Genomic DNA, 6,105 nt, shown 5'->3' on the forward strand with positions numbered 1-6,105 from the left:
AATAAAGATCAGAGAGGAAATAAATAAAATAGAGATTAAAAAAACAAGAGAAAAATATCAATAAAACCAAGACCTGGTTCTTTGAAATGGTAGACAATATTGACAAACCTCTGGCCAAGCTCACCAGGAAGAAAAGAGAGAAGTCCCAAGTAAAGAAAACAAGAAATGAAAGAGGAGAAAACACTAGATACTGCAGAAATACAAAAAACTGTAAGAGAATGCTATGAACAATTATATGCCAACAAATTCGACAACCTAGAAGAAATGGACAACTTTCTAGAAACATACAGCCCACGAAAACTGAATCAAAAAGAGATAGATGATTTGAACAGACCAATCACTGAAAGCAAAATAGAACATGTAATTCAAAAACTCCCTACAAACAAAAGTCCAGGGCCAGATGGCTTCACAGGCAAATTCTACCAAACGTACAAAGAAGAACTTATACCAATGCTTCTCAAACTCTTCCAAAAGACTGAAGAGGAGCGAACACTCCCAAAGACATTCTATGAAGCCACCATCACCCTGATACCAAAACTAGACAAAAACACTCCCAAAAAATAAAATTACAGGCCAATATCTTTGATGAATATAGATGCAAAAATTCTCAATGAAATATTAGCAAACTCGAATCCAACAACACATAAAAAAGATCATACACCAGGACAAAGTTGGATTCATCCTAGGGTCATAAGGATGGTAATACATACTCAAATCAATCAATGTCATACACCACATCAAGAAAAGAAAACACAAAAAGTACATGATCATCTCAATAGATGCAGAAAAACATTTGATAAAATTCAACATCCATTCATGATAAAAACTCTTACCAAAGTGGGTATGGAGGGAACATATCTCAACATAATAAAAGCTATCTATGACAAACTCATGGCCACTGTAATACTCAACAGTGAAAAGCTGAAAACCTTCCCATTAAAATCTGGAACAAGAGAAGGATGCCTACTCTTACCACTTCTCTTCAACATAGTATTAGAAGTCCTAGCCACAGCAATCAGACAAGAAAAAGAAATAAATGGTATCCAAGTCAGAAGGGAAGAAGTAAAATTGTCATTATATGCAGATGACATGATACTATATATAGAAAACCCTAAAGACTCCACAAAATAATTGCTAAAACTGACAAATGAATTCAGCAAGGTAGCAGGATACAAGATTAACATACAGAAATCGTTTGCATTTCTTTACTAATAATGAAATATCAGAAAGGGAATGTAAACAATCCTTTTAAAATCGGACCCCCTAAAATAAAATACTTAGGAATAAACCTGACCAAGGAGGTGAAAGACTTACATGCTGAGAACTACAAAACATTAATAAAGGAAACTGAAGATGATTCAAGGAAATGGAAAGCTATCCTATGTTCCTGGATTGGAAGAATTAATATTGTTAAAATGGTCATACTACCCAAAGTAATCTACAGATTTAAAGTGATCCCTATAAAACTACCCATGACATTTTTCACTGAAATAGAACAAATAATTCTAAAATTTATATGGAACCATAAAAGACCCAGAATTGCCAAAGCAATCCTGAGGAGAAAGAACAAAGCAGGACACGTAACCCTCTGAGACTTCAGACAATACTCCAAAGCTACAGTAATCAAAACAGCATGATATTGGCACAAAAACAGACATATGGACCAATGGAACAGAATAGAGAGCCCAGAATTAAACCCACACACTTATGGACAATTAATCTTTGACAAACGAGGGAAGAATATAAAATGGAGAAAAAACAGTCTCTTCAGTAAGTGGTGTTGGGAAATTTGGACAGCCACATGTAAATCAGTGACTTTAGAACACACCCTCACACTATACACAAAAATAAACTCAAAATCACTTAAAGACTTAAATATAAGACATGACACCATAAAGCTCCTAGAAGAGACAATAGGCAAAACATTCTCCGACACTAATCATACCAATATTTTCTTAGGTCACTCTCCCATGGCAATATAGATAAAAGCAAAAAAATAAACAAATGGGGCCTAATCAAACTCATACGCTTTTGCACAGCAAAGGAAACCATAAATAAAACAAAATGACAACCTACAGACTGGGAGAAAATGTTTGGAAATGACGTGACTGACAAGGGATTTCCAAAGTATACAAACAGCTCATACAACTCAATAACAAAGAAACATAGATGCAGAGAAAGCTTTCGACAAAATTCAACACCCATTTATGATAAAAACCCTGCAGAAAGTAGCCATGGAGGGAACTTTCCTCAACATAATAAAGGCCATATATGACAAACCCACAGCCGACATCATCCTCAATGGTGAAAAACTGAAACCATTTCCACTAAGATCAGGAACAAGACAAGGTTGCCCACTCTCACCACTCTTATTCAACATAGTTTTGGAAGTTTTAGCCACAGCAATCAGAGAAGAAAAGGAAATAAAAGGAATCCAAATCGGAAAAGAAGAAGTAAAACGGTCACTGTTTGCAGATGACATGATACTATACATAGAGAATCCTAAAGATGCTACCAGAAAACTACTAGAGCTAATCAATGAATTTGGTAAAGTAGCAGGATACAAAATTAATGCACTGAAATCTCTGGCATTCCTATACACTAATGATGAAAAATCTGAAAGTGAAATCAAGAAAACACTCCCATTTACCACTGCAACAAAAAGAATAAAATATCTAGGAATAAACCTACCTAAAGAGACAAAAGACCCATATGCAGAAAATTATAAGACACTGATGAAAGAAATTAAAGATGATACAAATAGATGGAGAGATATACCATGTTCTTGGATTGGAAGAATCAGCATTGTGAAAATGACTCTACTACCCAAAGCAATCTACAGATTCAATGCAATCCCTATCAAACTACCACTGGTATTTTTCACAGAACTAGAACAAAAAATTTCACAATTTGTATGGAAAAACAAAAGACCCCGAATAGCCAAAGCAATCTTGAGAACGAAAAATGGAGCTGGAGGAATCAGGCTCCCTGACTTCAGACTATACTACAAAGCTACAGTAACCAAGACATGGCACTGGCACAAAAACAGAAAGATAGATCAATGGAACAGGATAGAAAGCCGAGAGATAAACCCACACACATACAGTCACCTTATCTTTGATAAAGGAGGCAGGAATGTACAGTGGAGAAAGGACAGCCTCTTCAATAAGTGGTGCTGGGAAAACTGGACAGGTACATGTAAAAGTATGAGATTAGATCACTCCCTAACACCATACACAAAAATAAGCTCAAAATGGATTAAAGACCTAAATATAAGGCCAGAAACTATCAAACTCTTAGAGGAAAACATAGGCAGGACACTATATGACATAAATCACAGCAAGATCCTTTTTGACCCACCTCCTAGAGAAGTGGAAATAAAAACAAACAAATGGGACCTAATGAAACTTAAATGCTTTTGCACAGCAAAGGAAACCATAAACAAGACCAAAAGACAACCCTCAGAATGGGAGAAAACATTTGCAAATGAAGCAACTGACAAAGGATTAATCTCCAAAATTTATAAGCAGCTCATGCAGCTCAATAACAAAAAAACAAACAAACCAATCCAAAAATGGGCAAAAGACCTAAAGAGACATTTCTCCAAAGAAGACATACAGATGGCCAAGAAGCACATGAAAGAATGCTCAACATCACTAATCATTAGAGAAATGCAAATCAAAACTACAATGAGGTATCATCTCACACCAGTCAGAATGGCCATCATCAAAAAATCTAGAAACAATAAATTCTGGAGAGGGTGTGGAGAAAAGGGAACCCTCTTGAACTGTTGGTGGGAATGTAAATTGATACAGCCACTATGGAGAACAGTATGGAGGTTCCTTAAAAAACTACAAATAGAATAACCATATGACTTAGCAATCCCACTACTGGGCATATACCCTGAGAAAACCATAATTCAAAAAGAGTCATGTACCAAAATGTTCATTGCAACTCTATTTACAATAGCCCAGAGATGGAAACAACCTAAGTGTCCATCATCGGATGAATGGATAAAGAAGATGTGGCACATATATACAATGGAATATTACTCAGCCATAAAAAGAGACGAAATTGAGCTATTTGTAATGAGGTGGATGGACCTAGAGTCTGTCATACAGAGTGAAGTAAGTCAGAAAGAGAAAGACAAATACCGTATGCTAACACATATATATGGAATTTAAGAAAAAAAATGTCACAAAGAACAAGACAGGGATAAAGACACTGATCTACTAGAGAATGGACTTGAGGATATGGGGAGGGGGAACGGTAAGCTGTGACAAAGCGAGAGAGTGGCATGGACATATATACACTACCAAACATAAGGTAGATAGCTAGTGGGAAGCAGCTGCATAGCACAGAGAGATCAGCTCGGTGCTTTGTGACCGCCTGGAGGGGTGAGATAGGGAGGGTGGGAGGGAGGGAGATGCAAGAGGGAAGAGATATGGGAACACATGTATATATATAACTGATTCATTTTGTTGTAAAGCAGAAACTAATACACCATCGTAAAGCAATTATACTCCAAAAAAGATGTTAAAAAAAATAAAAAAGAAACAAAGAACCCAATCGAAAAATCAGCAGAAAACCTAAGTAGACATTTTTCTTTAAAGAAAACATACAGATGGCCAACAGGCACGTGAAAAGATGCTCATCATCACTAATTATCAGAGAAATGTAAATCACAACTACAATGAGGTACCACCACACACCAGTTAGAATGGCCATCATTAAAAAGTCTACAACTATTAAATGCTGGAGAGAGTGTGGAAAAAAGGGAACCCTCTTACACTGTTGGTGGCAATGTAAATTGGTGTAGCCATTATGTAAAACAGTATGGAGATTCCTCAAAAAACTAAAACTAGAATTACCATATGATCCAGCAATCCCACTCCTGGGCATATATCAAGACAAAACTCTAATTCAAAAAGATACATGCACCCCCATGTTCATAGCAGCACTATTCACAATAGCCAAGACATGGAAACAACCTAAGTGTCCATCAAAAGTCTACAAATAACAAAGGGAACCCTCTTACACTGTTGGTGGGAATGTAAATTGGTGCAGCCACTGTGGAAAACAGTATGGAGATTCCTCAAAAAACTAAAAATAGAGCTGCCATATGATCTAGCAATTCCACTCCTGGGCATATAACCAGACAAAACTATAATATGAAAAGAAAGATGCACCCCTATGTTCACAGCAGCACTATTTACAATAGCCAAGACATGGAAACAACCTAAATGTCCATCAACAGATGAATGGATAAAGAAGATGTGGTATATATATACAATGGAATATTACTCAGTCATAAAAGACAGAAATAATGCCATTTGCAGCAACATGGGTGGACCTAGAGATTATCATACTAAGCGAAGTAAGTCAGAAAGAGAAAGACAAATACCAATATGATATCACTTATATGTGGAATCTAAAATATGACACAAACGAACATATTTATGAAACAGAAACAGACTCACAGACATAGAGAACAGACTTGTTGGGCTGCCAAGCAGGAGTGGAGGTAGGGGAGGGAAGGATTGGGAGTTTGGGATTAGCATATGCAAACTAGTATATATAGGATGAGTAAACACAAGGTCCTACAATATAGCACAGGAAACTATATTCAATATCCTGTGACAAACCATAATGGAAAAAATATGAAAAAGAACATATCAATATATATGTATAACCGAGTCACTTGGCTGCACAGGAGAAATTAACACAGCATTGTAAATCAACTATACTTCAATTAAAAAAAAAGTTTGCTTGAGGTAGACATATTCTTAAAGCAGATTGATTTATGTTATAGTCAGAACTGGTCAACCAGAAAAACCCTTAACTAATGATTGGATCTGGGAGCACTTAAGAGATCAAGCACCGTCTTCGAGGTGCTAGAATTTCCAAGATGCCTATAATTTATTCTCTGTAAAGAATGTCTCCAAAATATTCTAGCCAGGTCATAAAACTTGAATACTCATTTAACCAACAAATATTTCTAACATTCATTTAGCTAATTGACAAGTCACTAATTTCATCAATGAAAACTTATTTCAGACACGTATTACACTAACTAGCCAAGGATCTAATGTTGATCAGTGGTGA

Source organism: Lagenorhynchus albirostris, chromosome 8 (assembly GCF_949774975.1).
Source record: "Lagenorhynchus albirostris chromosome 8, mLagAlb1.1, whole genome shotgun sequence".
NCBI lineage: Eukaryota > Metazoa > Chordata > Mammalia > Artiodactyla > Delphinidae > Lagenorhynchus > Lagenorhynchus albirostris.